The 22,439-nt window shown below is 33.9% G+C and overlaps 1 long non-coding RNA gene across 4 annotated transcripts; it reads right to left on the bottom strand.

Annotated features, from left to right (window-relative positions):
- Positions 1–7,628: 7,628 nt before the first annotated feature.
- LOC132614517 (uncharacterized) lies at positions 7,629–14,848 on the bottom strand. 4 transcript variants are annotated; one of them, XR_009572329.1, is made up of 3 exons: positions 14,489–14,848; positions 9,246–13,229; positions 7,629–8,954 (listed from the first exon to the last, which is right to left on the bottom strand). It is a non-coding gene; the product is annotated as an uncharacterized LOC132614517 (long non-coding RNA). The 4 variants fall into 4 exon arrangements; XR_009572328.1 differs by having other exon boundaries at positions 7,629–9,425; positions 11,113–13,229; XR_009572330.1 differs by having other exon boundaries at positions 7,629–12,587; positions 13,069–13,229.
- Between the last annotated feature and the right edge of the window lie 7,591 nt (positions 14,849–22,439).

Raw genomic sequence — 22,439 nt, 5'->3', positions numbered from 1 at the left:
ATATCGTCTGTCTGTTTAATCGATTCTAGTAGTATGTTTTTACTGTGTTTTGTTTATATTCCTAAATAGAAAATTAGCATGCTATAAGTAATTTGAAATGTGATCTGAAAATTTTTTTACACTATCAGTATATAATAATTAAAACTCAATTAAGAAAAGTGTACCCCGTCGTCAAAGGGTGTGATGGGATAGACAAATCGCTTGTCATGCTTAATGAGTTGTTTCGACATTGAGTCTTGAATATGAAAAAATCTGGTATGAAGCATATGATGTTTTAATAATTTTTACACTGTGTAAATCTGAATTAATCGGGCTAATATACTTTGATATCATGTGATTATTAAAAAAATTAAGAAAAGTAGCACAGTAATCAAGACAATTGCCAAGGCAAAAGTGTAACCCATCTGAAAGTCAATTCTGTGTGCTATTACCCTCAACCTTTGCCTTGAATCACAAGTCAATTACTTCATTTGCTAATACATTTTTTCGTACAAAAAAGTGATCCGATTTGTCTATAAATATAATTGAAAACCCAAAATTTACACAAAAAAGTTACCAACTCTTCTATTTCTATTCCCATATATTTTCTCTCAACTACTCCAAAACTAAGACTTGTTATTAATGGCTGGCCTTCAATATTACTTTTTTCCAACAGATTTCTTTTACCCTAAACCAAACTCAACTATTAATATGGAAGAAAAAGTTAGTCCTCAAACTCTTCCTTTTAATAAACCTCTTCTAAACCAAGATCAAGATATAGATAGTGCCATTGATCATCAAAAGCATATTGCCATGGCTAAGAAGCTTGTGAAAACAACTTCTTTGAGCTTAGTTCCAGTTCTCAAGAAAAAGAAAAGTCAATTTTGAGGAGATGGCATACCAAAGCCTACTTGGAGTTGGATATTTATTTGCTTTTGTTTTTTGTATTTTCTCTTCTTGTTATATCACTAACTTATTTTCATCTTTGTTTCTTTTTCTCTTTTTTGTTTCTTTTGCTGTGTAAATTATGCTTATTTCTTGGTTTCATAGGTTGATTTAGAATTTGAAGTTTATGAATTAATTCACAAGACGACTTTATAGGTTGATTTAGAATTTGAAGTTTATGAATTAATTCATAAGAGGACTTTAAGTTAATATACAATAGAAATTATGTTCACGGTCAAAGATTTACAAAAATTAGATTTTTTAATATAAACAAATACAACTTCTTAACAGAAATTACTGAATAACATGAACTCAAATCTTATCTACCTAGTTCGAATCATCAAGAAGCGGGAACGACTATTGAAACACAATGTAAAAATGATGATGTGTTATTTTCTTATGTTAAAAATTTAACTTTGCGGTGGTGAGTTAAACTTTTTGACAAATTCGCATAATTTAGTGAATGAAAGATAATTTTGTGACTTTATTGATATAATCGGTAAAATTTAGTGACTGTCGGAGATTAATCCAGAACTTCAATGTGATATTATCATGTCAATTTACAATATAGGGAGTAATATAATCATCATGTATACTACGTATATGATGTCTTTTATGTGTTCAGATATAAATTTAATTTGCTTTCTGTTCAAAATCGTATTATTAGTTGCATGTTACATGGAAAGAGAAAAGAAATAAATAAGGTTAAAGTTAAATTAAGACAGTGATTAATAGTTCATGAAAGCTCCAACCACTTATCACGAAAAAAGTCCAATGTACTTATACATTTATACAAGAACACAAATATTAAAAAGATGGCCATTTGTGTCGTCGTCATAGTGGTGTGGTATATTATTGTTGTTATTCTAACAACATCTTTAATAATGCTATTTTCTTCTTATGTTTTAATTATTTCATGTTCAGAATTTATTTATCCGATTAATTTGAATTTGCTTCATATAAATTCATTATAGTAAAAAGTGCTCGAACCTGCTAAGGCCTCTAACGAAAATAAAGGAGATCATATTTCTCGATAGCTAATGGCTATTATCTTAAAATATAATATGTGAGTTGAATAAAAGGCGTACAACATCCCTCTGGTGACTTGTTAATTTTGCAAGTAACGAGCTAGCAAATGCAAGAACATAAAGTACAATTAAATAAAATTGGTGACAAAATTAATTTGGTCTGAAAGAAAATAGCTTGTCTGAAAAAGAAAATTATCGCTTGTCAAAATCATGGATGCTTCTAGCCAACTACCAACTACCAAAAAGCAACGGTTGGTCACGGTGACAAGTGTTGTTTGCTCATGGTGTCACAAATAGAGCCAATCAATATCCACTAATTGATTTTTTTTTCTTCTTTTCAGGAGTAGGTGGAAAAATTGCCAACACACAATATTTTTGGAATAATAAAGCAGCCAGCAATTTTTGTATTAGCAGTCGTCTGCGAGTAATTTACATGCACCTCGACTAATTTATATGATGTTTATTACCTTTTAGTAAAATTGTATATTTGTTGGTTCAATCATTTAAGTCGAGCGCGGTTCAATCGAGCTAATTTTATTAATTTGCACATTTTGTTAAATAATTTTTTCTACTTATATATGGGGTTTCGTTTGATTTTGCTTTTATCTCCAAGAAAAAGCCCACCTAATTAACCCCTCAAATAACTGCTTGGAACTATGGAAGTATCTAGAATTATATTAACTTCTGCTCCCCCTCTAAGTAGAAGAAATTTATTTGCATGCGATGTTTATATCAAACTTATTAATATTAGTGAGTTGTGTGTACTGTGTATAGCTTTTTGCGTTAACCGTAGTTAAGCAATGTGTATTTTCTTATAATTTGAGAATTTTAAAATTAAATTGTTTGATTTGCTCTTCTCTTTTTCTTTTATTTCTTTCTTCCTTTTATTATTTGGATCCTTCACACCAACCAATGGCCATTGACTCTTCAAAAATCCCATATTTTGTGTTGTGTCTATAAATAAGTGCACAACCCTTCCAAAACAAAAACAACAAAACAAAAAAAGTCATCAACAAAAACAAAACTCACAAGATATTAGCACTTTTAATGGCTGGCCTTCAATACAATTTCTTCCCAACCGATCTTCTTTACCCTCTCCAAAAAACAAACAAAAACATCAACATTTCCCAACAAAACTCTCTTTTAATCAAAACCACAAATAATAATGATGAAACTTTAGATGATTCAAAATCATATAATAAATCCATCAGCAGCAACAACTATAACAATAACGCTCTTAAAGCCATTTCTTCTTCTTCTATTGCCTTGACTCCTATCACAAAGCATGAGCAAAATCAAGATTTAGATCAAGATCAAGTCCTCTAATTTCAAGAAAAATATCTTCTTGATCATGTAGTAATTTTTAGATAAGTACTATTGTGGTTTGGTGTTAATTTTTATTTTTATAATCGAGAAATCTATGAGGATCAGCAACGAGAACAACAAGACTCTCAAAGCCATATCGAAAGAAGAAGAAGAAAGATGAAGATTGAGTGTTATTGCGGTTTGGTACTAATTTTTTTTTCTTTTGTGATAGTTGAGAAATATCTGAGGAGCATATGTGCATGCATCCCTTTGTTTCTTTGATGAATATATGTGTATTTGGAGAGCTTTGGTATTGTAAAGGCTTATTCAAAGGTCATCAAAGCCTATAGATGTATCATATTAATAGTTTGTCTTTAAATAATAATAAGTGCAGTATCTTATTTATAGTTGCCATTTTGATTTGTTTCTTGGTTTCTCAATTACTCCGAATTTATTCTCTCTATTTTTTTCTTTTTATTTTGGGTGTCAAAATATTGCATTAGTGATGTCAAGATATTCAGATTCTCCAAACAGTAAAGATTGGAAATGATTGATAACAAAAATGTTAATTTTGGTTATGGGGCTCTTTTTTCTTGTTTACAAGTTGGATCTTCTCTTTTCTCTTTTTCGGCTTTTCCTAATTTTTGTGTCATTTTTGAAATCATAAGTTGTTATGAATATTTTCCAACATTATTCACATGTTTAACGCTAAAAGAGAGATAAAACTTACCACTACCCGTGTTTATGCTGACCCACTAAATACATGGCACATGTCTAAAGTTACACTTTTCTTATTATACCATAATTAATTAATTAATACATATTATAATCTTAATTTTTTATTTAATTATTATAAAATAATATGATTTGATACAAACATCAAAAGAGGTTTACTGTAAAAGTAGTATAATACTTGTTCATTTACTTTTGCTTTTGAGAATTTATTTTTGCATAATAATGAAAATCATGCTGGAGAGCATCGCATGCTCACTTCTTCTATGATGGAAATGATTTTAGATACATGTGATTTCTTTCCATCTATTTTATCTATTGTATATATACTTGTGCTGATGGGACGTGTAATTAATTGGCCCAAACACTATCACTTTTTTTTTTTGAAAAAAAAAATGTCATTGCTCTTTAATATTAATAAATAAAAAGGTGATAAAAATATAAATATGTAACAGTCCAACCCACTACTAATATTGTCTGCTTTGGGTCTAGATTTTCACGGCTTTAAAACGCGTCATTAGGAGGTAAGAGATATTTACTTATATACCCAGCATCTCTTCTGTGTTATGCCGATGTGGCGTCCTTGCTGAGGTTTGCCCCACCGCATGGAATTTGCCTAGACTCAGCACTGAAGTTTACCGCGCCTACCCGAGATTTGTCTAAACTCAGTTGAACTCTGGCCCACCATTGACAATGCTGACACAGGAGTGGCTTTGATACTATCTGTAACAGCCCAACCCACTGGTGATATTGTCCGCTTTTGCTGTTATAGATGATATCAAAGCCACTCCTATGTCAGTCTTGTCGATGGTGGGCTATAATTCAACTGAGTTAGGCAAATCCCGAGTAGGCGGGATAAACTTCAGCGCTAAGTCTAGGCAAATTCCATGCGGTGGGGCAAACCTCGGCGAGGACGCCACATCGACATAACACAGGAGAGGTGCTGGATATATAAGTAAGCATCTCTTACCTTCTAGTGACGCGTTTTAAAACTGTAAGGGTCTAGGCCCAAAGCGAACAATATCACTAGTGGATTGGGCTGTTACAAAATATCATTACGAAAATAGTTGTTAGGATAGTTAGACAAGGTGAAACCTACAACAAGCCTCATCACAGATTAATGGAGCATAATAAAAGGGCTCACCGTGGCTACTTTAATAGGATACCAAGAAGTTGAAGGTTTTAGATTTTTATTGAATGCCAGCAAGGCCTCGATAAAACATATTTGCAAAGAGGATAATCAATTGCCGATTTCCTGGCAAATGTAGGGCATAAGCACGATGAAGATTTAATAATTTGGGAAAATGCGCTCAAGAATATGGAGTTTCTTCTATTGTCAGCCTTAAGCGGTGTCACTTTTGAAGACTGTAATTTTTTTTTTCTTCCAGTGTACCAAAAAAAGAAAATTATGAACCTTCTTTCTTCCATTAAGTCAATCAATTATGTTGTAATCAAATTAGTCAATTCAACTTTCTTGTTCATTAGGGAATGCATCTTTTCAGAAAATATCCGAATGTTCCATTCAAAAGATTAATTAAATATAAAAAGGAAATAAGAAAAAGAAGTTCCCGTATATTCTAATTTATGTACTTGAGTATCAAGAATGAAAAATAATGTTAAGTTCATTGACCTCCTGACTTCATGAAAAGAAAGTTATGCTTGATTTCTTTTTTTTTTTTATTTCTTTTTTTATTTTTATGAAGTCTCTATTCTTGCAAATTAAATTTGGTATTTTCTTTTCCATTGAGGTCAGGTTCATGAATTTAGAATAACATTGATGTCAGGATATGAAAGAGCCAAAACTAGTATAGATTCTTTTTGTTGTATAAATAGAGTAAACTTATTTATAGAAAAATAGAAACCCTCTGTTCAAACAGATTATATTATTGGTTACTTTCTAGAATTGCAACTTATGAAAAGTTGTGGCTCGAATTGTTTTTCCACTTACTTTTTGTTTTCCTTTGAAGACTTCAACAAAACAATCAACGTGGATTAAAGGTCAATGCTTCATTTCTTTTCTTTTGCTTTTTTTTTTCCTCTTTTTCCACAACGCACTTTCTGTGTGACTGTGAGCCTATTTGGATGGGCTTATGCCTATAAGCTGAAAACAGCTTATAAGTTGTTTTCAGCTTATAAGTTGTTTTAGATAGGTTAAATTAAATGAGCTCTATTATTTTTTTGAGCTTATTTTAAGCACAAAATGACTTTAAGTTGGCCAGCCAAACACCCAAAAAAACTAAAAACAACTTATAAGCAACTTATAAGTCAATCCAAACGGGCTCTATGAACATAACGAGTCAACGACAATGCTCGTTTAGTTCGCGGAACAAATTATATCGGACACTATAATATTAAAATAGTAAAAAGTTATTGGTATCCGCCATTTTTATTAAATTATACTAATTTATAATGATGAAGCTATAAAACATTTATAAATAAATGATGTTTTAGATTTTTCATTTTATTTCAAAATAAATAGTGCTTTAGGATTTCAAGAAGAAATTGATCATATTCTTTTAAAATTACCCTTATTTACATAATCAAAATCATTAAGTAGCTTTTCTAGGAAAGAAATAACTTAAAAAGAGATAAAATTTGATTAGGGCTAAATTAGTAAAAACACTCCTAATTTTCTAGGAGTGAACAATTTCTTAAGGGGTGTGAATGAGCTAAAAATACCACTTATTATGAAACTAAGGGGGTATGATTTAGTAATAAGTATTTTTATTAAGATATGTGATGTATTCCCTTATTGAATTGGTATAAATACTAGATAGGATGGAACTTACCGCGCTTTATGAACAAATTTTTTTAATTACTATATATTTGTTTTTCCACTCTTTAATTTTTTTCGTTTCTATTTTCCTTTGCTTCTTCACCCATGTATTATTGTGGTGACAAACTAAGGACTATTTTTCATGTTACCCTTTCATTTTATATTTTGCGTTATAATTGTTTGTTCAACTTAACATCCAACTTCATTGGTACTTGTTGTCTCTGCACAGTTAAGTGGACTATTTTTGCAAGCAATAATATTTTTTAGTACTACTTTATACAGTATGCAAAGCTACGGTGATAACACTTCCCTAACATAAAGATGTGAGTGGATTTTCACAAATGATGACCAACTTAACACCAAGAAACTTTATTAATAGAAGATATATTGGCATAGAAGAAAGAAAGTTCCTACAAGCTTCCTATCATAAGCTGTAATGTACTAACATACGAGAAGGAAAAAACAAATCAAAGGCAAAAGCCGCAAAACAACAAAGACATAATGTAGTTTAAAGGAGTTTGTATAATTCACACAATACTAAAAGTAAAGGGAGAAATATTTAGAGTGAAAATTTTCAGAAAAATTCCAAAGAAACTAATAATATTTGCAATATGGATTTCAGTTTCAATTATATCTTTAAGGAATGTAAATATAAGAAGTAGACTTGTGAGATTCAAACATACAGAAAAGATCATAATCCAAGCTCTCGAGAGAAATAAGAACTCTATAAACTTTGCATCAACTAAAGAATTTAAAAAGGTCATTCTAAAAAGGAAATTAAACCAACTTACAGATTATGAAAACTTGAACATTTGGAATTTCATTTTTTCATGTCTTTTTTTTTTTTTTTTGGGGGGGGGGGGGGGGGGGTAACTAATCACTTGTATTTATCACCAAGTATGAACTTTAAGTACCACAGCATAGCTACACCCCAGCTTGCTGATCTATAATAAAAATATCGCCTATACATCAACACCCTTTAGCTATTTACGTTATCATAAGTACGACAATTAAAATGATAACTGTTGAAACACTATTATGAGTTTCACTTATGCTCGAACATTGGTACTACAAGCTATTTCTCTGGCTATACTGCTGGAATCTCGTCCATGTTGCTCAAAAACTCTGGCATTTCTTTCAGCCCAGATAGCATGAATATATTCTGTAAAAACCATTTTGAGAATATGTGCTGCTGTAGTTTTCCCTTTGGACCTTTGTCATATCCATTGTTGCATCTAAGAATGTCCTGAAGGTACGGCTATTGATATGTTCAACCACTGCATTAGTCTGTGCCATAAACTTCTGGCACAAACACACTCTAAGAATAAGTGATCACTGGTTTCCATTGCATTTCCACACATAACACAATCTGGATTTACATGAATACCCCACTTGGCTAGTCTATCTTTAGTGTTTAAATGTCCATGGAGATACACCCATAGAGTGAATCTAGCTTTGGTCTAGCCTCATTTGAAACCATCTTATGTTTCCAAGGGACTTTGGGATGATTTCCAATCAGCTGCAAATACATAAAGTTAATTCTACTCTTGGTAGCTGGTGGATCCCCTTGGATCAGTTGGAGAGTTACGCTTGCCTCTAGTATCTTCCGTACCATCCAACTAGCTTGTTATGGTATGGGCATATGTGCAACCTGAGCATCCTTCATATAATAATCATGGATCCACCTTATCCATAGCCTATCCAACTTGTTTTCTAGATCCTAACATACTTTCGCAACTACTACGTCACGCCCTGAACCATGACCTGGCGTAACATGGCGCTCAATGCCTTGCTGCATGTGACCGAGCGAACCACATGGCTTGCTAAATCAACATAGGGTATGAACTAATGCGGAATATAATATAAAACATGGATGATCTAAGTAATCATGAAATCTCATAATAGTAATGAAAATACTGGTTTAAAACATAATGCGGAAATACTCTGAATAAACATGACAAATACCGAGCCAACCGTAGCTATACGACTCTAAACATCTAACATCACATAACTGACTAGTCTATGAAACCTTTGACATGAGTCTGATTGCTAAAATGTTTACTGGAACAAAGCCCTCGACATACCTTAACTGCATAACTGACATGAAATAAATAAAGATAACATCCCGAATGGAATGGGGCTCACCAATAGCTGATATGAGCAAAGTCTTAACGAGCTGATCCGTCGTCCTGTAAATTTGCATCGTGAAATGTAGGCACCCAGAAAAATAAAAGGGGACGTCAGTACATTAGAATTGTACTTATATGTAAAGTAACTGAATGAAATAAGCATGACACATGAAAATAATAGAACTGAAACTGTATCTATAAGCTGAACATGAACACGAGTATCATCTGACATGAGTGTGTGCGCGTGTATGTGTGTGTATATAATATGAGTAAACGCATTTATCGTTGGGAGAGCATTAATATAACGGATAAATAATATGAATCACCACGTGGGTATGTGGAGTCTGGTACCTGGCCCGACCAGCAGAGCGTTCTCATATCTTGCCAGGGGTATGAGACATAAACATGACATGAAAGGATCCAATCAATAAAACATGAAAAAATTGTCCTAACCGCGCGGAGCGATCCTTATCCTACCATGGCAAGCGTAGTTTCAGGCTATCTAAGCCTTCTCGATAATCTGTGCAACTCCTAAAAACATGAACATGAAAATAGGTGGCATCTGAGCCCATGATTTTCTTAAACACGATATGTAGACATGAATTATAAGTATAACATAACATGAATATATAATTACATAATACACTTGTGTGAAAACATGGAGACATGTAGGATTTTCATGAAAATAAGCATAATAATTCATATCTTGCATGTAAGAACCCATGAAATGCAAAGTATGGGTTTTCATGGATTACAGACATATTCTCAATAACCAAAACGAAATATCAAGAATACAATAACGAATTATCAATACAAACATGGTATATCATGGTACATGAGCTTAGGGTTATCATAAACATGTCTACAATCCTAGTTTTGGGTGAACTTTGTATAATCATGGAAGAATGTGATATGGGGAAGAACAGTGATATTCCCACACATAGATAAAAACCCTAGGTTAGAAATAATGATTTCCTAGAATTCCTAAAGCTTAAACCTTTGATCTCCTAGAATTCCACACGTAGATAGAAACCCTAGGTTAGAAACCTTGATTGTGGGGAAGAACGTGATTGCTCCAAAACTCGTAATAGAATTCCAAAAGCTTAAACCTTGAGCCTTGAGGTGGGTTTTCTTGAAAACCCTAGGTTAAAAATAATGATTTCCTAATTAGATTACATGAATACATGTTAGAATTGACTTGGAAGGGCTCTCCTTAATGTCTTGGATTGATGGGCTTCAAGGAATGAAAAATAGAGTTAGAAGACTGAACTGGTGTATTTATACTTAACTACGTCGGGAGAAATATGGACCATAAATACGATCCGTATTTTGAGATGCGGTCCGTATTTATGGACCGTATATTCTCATGGCACAAAAACATAATGTCGAGGTGATTTTCTCACTAAATACGGTTCATATATATGAACCGTAGACCGTATCTCAAAATACGGACCGTATATTTGGTCTGTATTTAGTCATGGCAATTTTCAGTGAGCAGACTACTCTGTGACCCTTCAATAAAACGGTCATAACTTTTTGTGTAGATGCCCGATTAACCTCCATAATATATCGTTGGACAGGTATTTAAAAGGACTACAACTTTAATTAAGAAAGTTTTACCAAATTCCCAATTAATAAAGGGGTACTAGTCACTTGAAGTCAAACCTTTTGCAAACTCACTTGAAAATATGCTCTATAGAGTGGCTTTCGACTTTGCTTTGTCCAATGACTCTTCTTATAACTTGATTAGTTGTCAAAACACTTCTTATACTCCTCATATTGGTTCCATTATACCCCCGTCTTACAAGTCGAACTCTAGCCCGAATGCACAAGGTGTTATAGCTGTCCTATTCCAGATTTTTAGATCAAACATATGAAGTCCTCCTGCAGCCTTTGGCTAACACATTTTACTCTATGAGACGAGTGCCTTTTTGGTAATCTCATTAGTACCCGACCATATATAACTTCTACTATACCCTTCTATGGTCTTAATTACTTTGGAATGTATTAAAAAGATTTGTGCCCAGTAGGATTGTATCCCAAACACCACTGTTTTGACTAGCTGCACTCTACCTGCATAGGACAGTTTTTTGGGCTGTCCAAGAAGCTATTTTTGCTACAATTTTTTCTATCAAAGGTTACCATTGGAGAATGCTTAGCTTCTTTGTAAATAGTGGAATAGCCAAGTATTTGAAAGGTAGTTGCCCAAGTGTAATACCAAGTTGCTGAATTATGCATTCTTGTTCAGCACTGTCCACCCCTCTAAAATAAATGTTGCTTTTAGCTAGGTTTGCTTTGAGACCTGAAGCTTTGGAGAACAAGTCAAATTTGTCATAGAGCAACTGGATAGAGACTCTGTCACCTCTAGGAAATAACAAAAGATCATCTGCAAAAAAAAGATAGGTTAATTTAACTTTGACACATTTGGGATCATATTTGTATTGCTTGTTATCTGCCAATTCATTGAGAAATCTACTCAAGTACTCTATTGTTATTGCAAAAAGGTAAGGGGACATTAGATCCCCCTGCCTTGAGCCTTTAGCTGCCTCAAATGGATCTATAACAACTCCATTAATGGTAATTGAGTAGCTCACTGTTTTCATACAGCACATTATCCAACCAATGAAATTTGCTGGAAACTTCAATTCTGTTAAGACTTGCTCTATAAAAACCTATTCAACTGAATCATACGTTTTTTGCAAATCTACTTTAAGCAAATTCTAGCATATATGTTTTTCTAGAGTACGTTTGACCAATTCATGTGCCATGATGATGTTGTTTGCAATCCTTCTCCCTGGAATAAATCTAGCTTGGGTATCACTGATAATATGAGGCATGATATTCTTCATTCTTGTTGTTAGGACCCTTGCTATCAACTTGTAGAGGACTGTACATCAGACAATGGACCTGTATTCCTTAATTGTCTGTGGGTTTGGAACCTTAGGCAATAAGGTGATGAGAGTACAGTTCACTGCTTTGTATAAGCTGGTGGTGTTGAAGAATTCATGGACAGCTGCACAAATATATTTCCTTAATAAGTGGACAAGCTATTTTATAAAACAATGCATTGAAACCATCTATGCCAAGTGCTTTATCATCTCTTATATACTGCAGGCCCTTTAAGATCTCCTGATCTGTAATCTCTTTGCACAACTCAACCTGCTATTGGTGACTAAAAACTGGACCTTTACTCATGGTAGTTTTGCTTACCGCAAGTAATGATTATGTTGACGTCCCCATTAGTGATTTATAGAATTGTATGATCTCTTCTTGGATTGCCTTTGCATCTGTCAGTTTCTGTCCAGTCAAAGAGGTAAGTTCTACTATTTGTTTTTGCTGCCTTTTCTCTTTCATCACTGCTGAAAAATACTTGGTATTGGCATCACAAGCTTAATCCAACTAAAATCTAGACTTTTGTCTTAGAATGCTTTCTTTAGTAAGTGACCACTTTTCTAGTTGGACCAAAGCTTCTTTTTCTTCATTAGCTAGTGTATCACTATACTGGAGCTTCAGTTGCTGCTGCAGGTGAATTAGATGTTGTCTTGCCATATCAATCTTTCCAGTAATACCTTTGAAATGCTCATGTCTTTATCGTAAAAAAAAATGCATCACAATTACAACCAAACTTTTGGAGGTTTGAGATATGCTCGATGCGCCAAGAGCTAGTTATTTAAATAAGGGCCAATGTGAGAGCTGTGGAAAACACCAACGCAGACATTGGAATTAGGAAAAATAAAGAAATCAGTTCTTAGTCTCATTATATGGATGTAACTCAGAAGCTACTAATATAACAATTGGAGCAAGCTAGAAAAAAATTCGAAGCTTGAAAGTGAAATCTTTCAGAAAACCTCCGAGTAGCTAACAATAAATGTAATGATTTTTTGAGATAGTGCAATGAGGTTTTCATTTTCAGTTATATTAGGAATGTAAGGATAAAAGGTAGAATCAAGAGATTCTTTTTAAAAAGGCAGAGCAAATCATTGCAACTCTAGGCCGGAGAATTGAAAAGTACTAACCTTTGTTCCCGGAAAGCCACTATTTTCATGCATATATGTTTGGAGTCTACTCTTTTATAAGTTAATTACATCTAATATTTTTTTTCAATATAAAAGGTAAAACATTAAATTTAAATAAAAGATATAAAATTTAATCAGCCAGAGGGAAGAAAACTTACTTAGCCAAATTGAAGCAAGGTATGACTCTAGAGACTCTAAGTAGAACTAACGAACCTATTCGATGTTATAGAATATCCAGGGGTCCCATAAAGCGAAGCAAATGTAATTCCCCTAACTGGCAGAGAAAGGTATAAATTTATTCCCTCTGAAGAATGCCAACCTAAATAGAAAATAAAAAAAGAACACTTAGAAAGAAAAACTCATGTAGTTGGATGATGAAATCATCTAAGTTCACCACAAAGTTGATATATCAGGTAATGCATTCCCTGATTCTGTTCATAAAGGTAAGGATAAGGAATTGTAAGTATATCCCTTGTAGTGGAGGCTTTACATCACTATAATCATGCGGTTAGAGTGACCAAAGTGATTTGGAAACCTTCTGATAATGGATGGATCAAGGTGAATACAGACGGGGCATCAAGGGGAAACCCTGGTAGAAGTTCTTGGGGATTCTGTGTGAGAGATAGATGTGGAGATATTATTCATGCAGAGGCTAGGGAACTGGAGAATCCCCTCCGCACTAACACCCAAGCAGAAGCATTGGCAATTCTATATGCTTTAAAGTACATAGAGACAACTCAGGAGGACAGAATCCTAATTGAAACAGACTCTCTATTGCTTAAAAATATTGTACAAAGGACTTGGGAGGAGCCATGGCAGATAGTTACCACTATGGAAGAGATTTGGAAAATCATGAGTGAAAGAACAGTGGCAATATCTCATATCTACATAGAAGGGAATAAATTGGCTGACCATCTTGCCAATCAGGCACTAGATAAAGGATCGATTGAAGCTAACAACTTTTAGGAACTAGACAGTCAAGGCAGAAGAATTTTGTATAGTGACAAATTAATCGAGCCTTATCTAAGAATCAGACCATGCAAAAGGAGTTGATAATAGGAAGGAAAGGGGAAGAGATTCCTCATGTTCAAATCCTATGGGAGGAGAACATTGAGGAAGTTTTTACTAACTGTTTGTTTAATTTTACAGGTGTTAATTACAAAGAGCAACTAAAGAAGGAACACCAACGGGGACTAACATTGAAGTCACATTAGCAGGTAGATAACCAGGAAAACAACAACAAATCCTCTGGGAAATAACAAGAAGTCAAATGCATTCACAAGTTCTACAATAACAAGGGCAGCAGAACCATACCCAAACAACAACTTCAGCAAAATCACAAGTGCTACAAGGACAGACGTTTTAATAGACTAGAATGGAAAACACATGTATTTGGGAGTATACTGAGTCGATGGGCGATTGAAAAGCATGTGGTATTAGCACATGTAGGTGCTCATTCTGCTGCTCAATAACCTCTCAATCTTAGTATACTTTCAATACAAGTGACCTATCTACCCACCACATAAAGCCACAGCTCCAGGAAAGGAAAGCAGCAGCAGGAAGAAACAAGAGTCATACCTCTGGGAAATCAACGATTAAGGTGTATACATCTTCGATTTGGGTTGAACAAGAGCAAATTGCAGCGGCACCTTCACCAGCACCGTCTTAGATCCGAAGAGCAAAAAACATCAAATCAGAGATGGAAAGGAAAGAAATGGAGGAAAAGACATGTCTTTGGGAACATCTTGAATCGATTTCAGAATAAATTCAAAGCATGGAAGGCATCATCTACCCAACACAACAAAGTACCGATTGAGTATCGAAAGCATCAACACCGAAAAGCAAGAGATGAAGAAAGGAGATCGTCAATTTCATTGCTGTGCTTTCGTATTTTGCTTTTGTTTCTAGTCTTTTTGTTTCCTTTTTGTTTTAGATTAGTTTTTTGTTAGACTATTTAATTATGAGATATTAATAAACTAGTCAGTGCCCCCCCCCCCCCCCCCCCCCCACCCCCACCCCGATCCCTATTTTTCTTTAAAAAAAAAAACGATCTAAGTTGAAGTGACAATAGTTATATGCTCAAAATTTGGGAAAAAACATACCTAAAGATCGTAAAATTAGAAAAGAATACACAAATCAACAACAAAAAAACTAAAAATAAAGAATCTCACAATCACCATAATTTTCAATGTATTAACATGTAAGAGGACTGCATGGAGACATGTAAGTTTCTCCATTCTCAGTTCACCCAAAATAAAACAGGAATGAGCAAGAAAGGACATCTTTTCAGGTGCCAGCACCCAGCATATGTATTAGCACAAGTCGTGGGTGCAACTCTAGAAATTGGCACTATAAGTTAATGTTCAAGGAAGAGCAACTTCAATTTCTAGGAACAATCTCAACAGGGTAAGACTTGCAGTATCTTGGATTAGAATTCTTGATCACTTTATACCTCACGTTTGTTGTTTGTAGGCATTGCAATGGATAATCAGGCTGTTAGTAATAACTGTTGTTTAGTTTCTTCATTATTACTTCAATTGTTAAGGTCCTAGGACTTTAGAATTTTCACTTACTTTATCCTTCTCTCTGTTTTGCAGATGCAGGTTGGAGAACTCACTGGACTTGTCATTGGAGCTATAGTCACAATTAACTCTATTCTTGCCTGGTATGCTAAATAGATATCTTCAGTTTCTCCACTTCCTTTGGACTCATTTCAGAATACATTTCTAAAGCCATCACATTTGAAAATCAAATGCTCTTGAAAGTGTTTGATTTCTAAAAACATTTCGCCTAAAGAAATTGACATAATGTCTTGCTGCGCTTAAAAGGTACATGTTTTCATAAAATAGGTTCAGGAAATAAACATGAAAAACTCAAAGTGGAGGAATACTTCCGACTATCATCAGTAGTAGTTAAACTAATTGGAAAGTTACCTGTGGGAACTCTGGATGGGCTTATGCAATACTTAACATGATCTTAGAACTCATCGATGAACTAGAGTAATGGTTTATAGTTGTATTATTTGGAGTCTTCTCTTCTACATTCTACATATTTGCCTGACCGCAGACATTTGCTATTGTGATGAACAGGCCTATCTCAAAGGCATCAATGAATCCGGCAAGAAGTTTAGGATCAGCAATTTTATCAAATTGTTATAATAAACAATGGGTATACATGTTGAGTCCTACAGGAGGAGCTATAGCTAGTATCTGGTTTTACAACAATATGAAGTCCGTTAAGCCATATGATGAAGTCACTAAGAGCCCATTTGGATTGGCTTATAAGTTGCTTATAAGCTGTTTTCAGCTTTTTTGAGTGTTTGGCTAGCCAACTTAAAGTCATTTTGTGCTTAAAATAAGTTCAAAAAAAATAATTGGGCTTGTTTGACTTAGCTTATCTAAAGCAGCTTATAAGTTGTTTGCAGCTTATAAGCTGCTTAAAATAAGCCCATCCAAACAGACTCTAAGTTTTTACCCTTCCTTAGAGGTTAGACCAAAACAAAGTTTAAACAACAAATACTACTATCCCGATCTGATTAATCAACCACTTCTAAGAGGCCAGGTTTAGTCTTTCTGCAAAAGATTATCCTAAAAAAAGTTTAATGAAAAGAAACCACTGTTCAGGTCCTCTATGCAGTTCTTTAGAATTGATAGAACCATTTGGCATTATATCATATGTGAGATTTTTGGATATCTACTATTTAGCTAATCTTTAGATTATATTCTTGCATTGAGGCTCTCCCCGAATCAGCACATTAACGGAAGTAGCTTCATAACCACTCTAAATTTCCCATAACTTTGTATATATGGGAAATGACTATATCCACAGTATTTCTAAATGATGCTTACAGAGGAAATGGGTAGTATCTAATATTTGTAAACTTCAGGACACAATGTTATACTTGTCAAATAAAACTTTTAATTCATGAGAGGGTGTATATTTTCAGAGAATAATTGCAAACATAAAAACCATTCACTACGCATACATGGTAAAATGAGTACCATGGAGAAAAAGAATCAACAGACACCTAACTATTGTGTACAAAAAAAAAATGACAGCATAATTCAAGATATTTGTGAACCAATACGACTATTCGAATCATGCATGCATCAATTTTAATTCTGGAATAATAAGAGGTTTGCAGCAAAGAAGAGCAAAAAGGAATTCCATTGTAAACAACGCCATGCTAACCCACACAAACAATGTCGTCGTCCAATACCATAGCATTCAAGATAAATACAACACAATTTTTTAAAAATCTTCTTACATTGTAGCTGATTATATATCAAATATGTCAATGTAAACAGACAATATGTAATTTGTTTTATCATAGAAAGAGAATCCTCCTTTAATTAATACATCATTTTGGTAAAGATCAATGATAGGTAGCCATTACGGATCTAACACAACTCAATGCACCTAGTTATGCGCAAAGGTAGAAGGGATTGCCACTTTTATCAGAATGTTTTATCGGCTTTACAATAAGCATTATTGAGTCTTCCTGAGAAGCAGTTTTCTGAACTGTTGGCTTTGTTCGATGATGGATTTTTTATGCTTTCAGTAATAAGGGCTTCAACTATGGTAGTGCTAGAGGTGTGATGTGAAAATGAAGAGTAAATGTTAAAGCTCGCTGGGAGAGCGAAGAAGAAGAGACGTAAGGCAAGGACGCGACTTGTTAGGTTCTTTTCTTTCTTTTTTTCTTTTGGATAGAGGGCATAAATCCGGAAGGTAAGTGGATAAGGCCAAAAATTGAGAAAAAAGTTAAATGGAAATCCCGCCCTTGCGTTGTGCCACGTCAGTTGGCATTTGACCTGCTTTTATATATATATATATATATATATATATATATATATATATATATATATATATGCAACTTACATAAATGACTACACTTTTGGGGTTTTTTTTAGGCATAGCTACACTTTTATTAATTACATTTCGTAGCTACAGTAACGTGTATTCAAATTCGACTGTATTTCGCTGTACTCAATTTGGTTGTACTCATTCGTAACAACTTTTACACTGTATTCAACTTATTGTATTTAAATTTGGCTGTATTCAAACAACATAAATGCAAAAAAAATACAGGAATATTCAGTTGTATTCAAAATCCACCGTATTCATTTGAATACAAAAAAATCTCCTTCGAAATACAAGTGAAAAATACATAAAGAAACACTCTATTTTACTCATTCAGATTTGAGATACAAGAAATAAAATACACTCAGATCTTAAAAATACACCGTCAGAGATTTTTCCATCATCACCAACGGCGACGTCGTCCGATAAGGATCCAACAGAAATCATTTCTTTCTATGTATTCAACACAAAAATAAATACATCTCAAGCAACAGCAATGATAAATACATAGATCTGAGAATACATTCAGAACTGAGCAAATATACTCAGATCCGGCAACGGCGCGATCGTTCGAGTCGTCCGCCATCAACTATTTCTTTCCCACCACCATCAACGGCGAAGTCCGCCACCGAGATCGAAGACGCTGGAGAAGATGACCGGCGACGTAGACGGCTACTCCGTCGGATAAATTACCCTGTCAGTGATTTTGTGAGTATCAGGCAAAGGATAACCTTCATTGGAGTTAACAATATGGTACTTGCCAACAGTCATAACATGGCTTTGATGTCTTCAGCTATACATTTGGTCTGACCAAATTGCAAATGAAATCTAAGGGATTTCACTTGGGTTGCAATAAACCCAACCAGTAATAGGATGTTGCTTCTATGAATCGTTGTGCTAACTGTTAGATTTAGGAGAAATTGAAAAATAAAAAGAATGGAGGAAATTTGATACAATGGAAGAGAGAGTTGAGGGAGATGACAGAGGGTTGAGGGAAAAATTGATATAATGGAATAAGTGGAGATGGGTTTTGAATTGGTTATCTTGTGTAATTAAAATACAACATTTAGCTACTAGATGTAATTAAACTAAAATGTTACTAAATATAATTTTCTTATATATTCTCTACACTATGTGTGTGTATATATATATATATATACTAATTACGTGAGGGCCCGTGCTAAGCCCGGTCCCAAACTCAAGATGAAGAATTACATTGTATGGTAATTAGGGTAACAACGCTATCAAAATTGACCCACTTTTTTAAATCTTATAAGAAAATGACCCACTCCCTCTTCCTCCTCCTCCCTCGCTCTCTTTCTCTGCCTCTACTCTCTTGCCTCCTCTCTCTCACTCTCGCTCTCTCTGTTGCGCCTCATCTCTCTCGATCACCGAAAAATTCACTCAGATCTGGTGGTGGTGAGCGAGTTGGTGTGGCTGGTGGTTTTCGCCGAAGCTTCGGTGCAATCTTGTCGAGGGAGATATAGAGATGAATAAAGGGAGAAAGTCTGTTGCTGCTCGTTGGACGTCGTTGGTGATTTTGGAGGTAGCCGGAGAACGGAACTTCGGCGATGGCTGGTGGCTGCTGCTACTTCGTCATTGGTGGTGTTGGAGTTAGTTTCCGTATAATAGTGGTAATATTGTATAATAGTGAATAAGAGGTGTGCATACACCCATATACACACCTCTTATACACTATTATACATTTTTATACACCTATATACATAATATATTTGTCTTGCATAAAAGTGCAATTCTTATTCAAAACCAGTTCAGATCTATGTTTATACCCACATATACAATATTGTATAAATGTGTATAAGTGCATATTTTCGTGTATAATAATATTGTATAATTATATCTTTTAGTGTATATACCTACACATTATACACTTTCATACATCGATATACATAATGTACTTGTCTTTTGTATAGAAGTGTATAACATTGTATAAAAGTCTTTTCGGGCTATTTTTTGCAATGTAAGTTTTGGGCTATACTTTTGCAATGTAAGTCAGCGAATTGTACATTTCTGAAATTTCCCCTATAAAAATAGATAACTTAATTAAAGAAATATAATTTATTTTGCACTTTTTAATGTATAATAATTAAGATTTCAAATAAGTATATTTCCAATATCTAAAAGCAAAATTTTCATTTCACTCCTTTAATATCTTAACATTCATTTTGATGAAATTATTTACTTCAAATCAAATGCGGCGTCAGAATTTGAAGTTTATGACTTCTGATCCTATTTTTTTTAACCTAAACCAATAATATATGCATACTCAATGAATTTTTAAGATTAATACAAAATTTGAACCAAAGCGCTATTGAATTAGACCAAAATTCGTAGCTGACACACCATTTCCGTCCTACTTCAGACTCATTTTGTGTTTATTTTGAACTCACTTAAAAATTTTAATTATGTAATTTATTTTCACCCATATTAGACAAAATCATGTTTTCATCTTGTAGAATCATCTAAGGCAACAATTTTTTACAATACCTCCAAATTTATACAACCATATTTATAATCTTAGTTTCGAGTTTTTACACAAATAAACCTAATGATCTTACACGAATATTAATAATAATTCAAATACGTTAATAAAGTAAAAGTTCTTAAAACTATACCTAAAAATAATTTTAGGTCAAATCTTATACACACATATTAGCTCACTAAAGAAGCAAAATATTGGAGAGGTTTAATAAAGGATACAGTAAGACCTAATAAATGCTCCGGTTATAAAAGAAAATTTGGCTCCAAAGTTATCTAAATTTTACCCGAATGTATAAGGACATATAATATACTCCATCTATCCCAAAATATTTTTCACATTTCAATTTTTTGAAAGGAAATTTGATTAATCTTCGGAGCTAATTAGATTAGATTAATCTAATATTTTAAAATTTAGATACTCAATAATTATATAAAAATATTTTGGGATGAAGAAGTAAAAAATAATTTAGGTGCCGTTTGGCCATAAAAATTATTCACTTTTTTCCGATTTTTTTTTTACTTTTTTCCGGAATCAACGTTTGGCCATGAAAATTCCGAATACAACTTCAAGTTGTATTCCGGAATACCAAAAACTTAAAAAACTTGTTTTTCAAAAAAATTTCACTTTTTTCACTTTTTTACAACTACATTTTACCAAAAACTACAATTTCAAAAGCTATGGCCAAATACAACTCTAACTCCAAAATTCTAAAAAAAAAATGAATTTTTTTTTGATATCTATGAACAAACGGGGCCTTAATAAGGAGAAAAAAGACTAATTTCAAGTGCCACGTATGCAAAAGTGAGAATTTGAAAAAGGGTAAGCAACACGTATGCAATTTTACTACCCTGTGGGTCCCTATGGTGTGAGGATGACAAAAGTTTGTCTAATATGGGTGAAAATAAATTACATAATTATTTTGAGTAGAACGGAGAGAAGGGGATGGCAAGGGTGGGGCGGATGCTCCGTTTCGGATGAAATAAAGAATAGAGAAAAAGAGGAAGATAGGGTGGGCTTTTATTTTATTTTAGATCTGGTATGTTTTTTAATTAAATTGTTATTTTTTATAGATAAGAAAAAATATTCTTATATTCTATAATATATTGTCTTAAATAGTATTATTAGGTCATTTTCCCTGTATATAATAGTAATATAGATTCATTGGATAGGCATCAACCAAGTCGAGTTTGAATACTATGTGATATTGGGCCTCAATATGTTGAACTCAAAATTGGGTATGGCCAAACGAGCAGCCCGTACTATCATAAAACAGGGCCACGATACTAAAAGAAGGGAAAATTACAGGGTAATTTGGGGTGGTCTTTAAATTTTATCCCTCATATTTGAAATCTTTAAATTTTGCCCTTCGGCTAAAACCCATGGGTTCCAGGTTCGAACCCCCGCTTAGTAAAAAATTTAAAAAAAATTCGCAAGGCAGAGTTTAAATTTCGCTATGCCCCCACCGGCATACACTTGTTAAGGAATTACCAAAGCTATGCCGGACCGGCATACTTATGCCTTATGGGCAGACTTGGCATAAGTATGCCGGGTCCGGCATAACTTTGGTAATTCCTTCACAAGTTTATGCCAGGTCCGGCATACTTATGGGCAAACTTTTAGTTAAGCCTTAACTAAAAGTATTTTCCTAGTTATGCCTTATGGGGCAGACTTTTAGTTAAGGCATAACTAAAAGTATGCCTCATAAGGCATAACTTTTTCTTAAGACATAGACTTTGTCTTATAAGGAAAATTTTTAGTTATGCTTTAAGGAAAAGTTCCGCCTTATGGGACATACTTGTAGTTATGCCTTAACTAAAAGTCTGCCCCATAAGACATAACTAGGAAAAGACTTTTAGTTAAGGCTTAACTAAAAGTTTGCCCATAAGTATGTCGGACCTGACATAAACTTGTTAAGGAATTACCAAAGTTATGCCGGACCCGGCATACTTATGCCAAGTCTGCCCATAAGGCATGAGTATGCCGGGTCTGGCATAACTTTGGTAATTCCTTAACAAGTGTATGTCGGGTCCGGTATACACGCGACCCAAACCTTACCTTGCAATTTTTTTTTTAATTTATGCTTGAGCGGGGGTTCGAACCCAGAACATCATGATTTGCTTCATACTCTACGTACCTACAGTTAGAGGCTTAGAATTTGCTATACAC

The sequence above is a fragment of the Lycium barbarum genome, chromosome 10 (assembly GCF_019175385.1).
Source record: "Lycium barbarum isolate Lr01 chromosome 10, ASM1917538v2, whole genome shotgun sequence".
Lineage (NCBI taxonomy): Eukaryota > Viridiplantae > Streptophyta > Magnoliopsida > Solanales > Solanaceae > Lycium > Lycium barbarum.
Note: the sequence above shows the minus strand (reverse complement) of the source record. Positions and strands in the feature narration are given on the sequence as shown.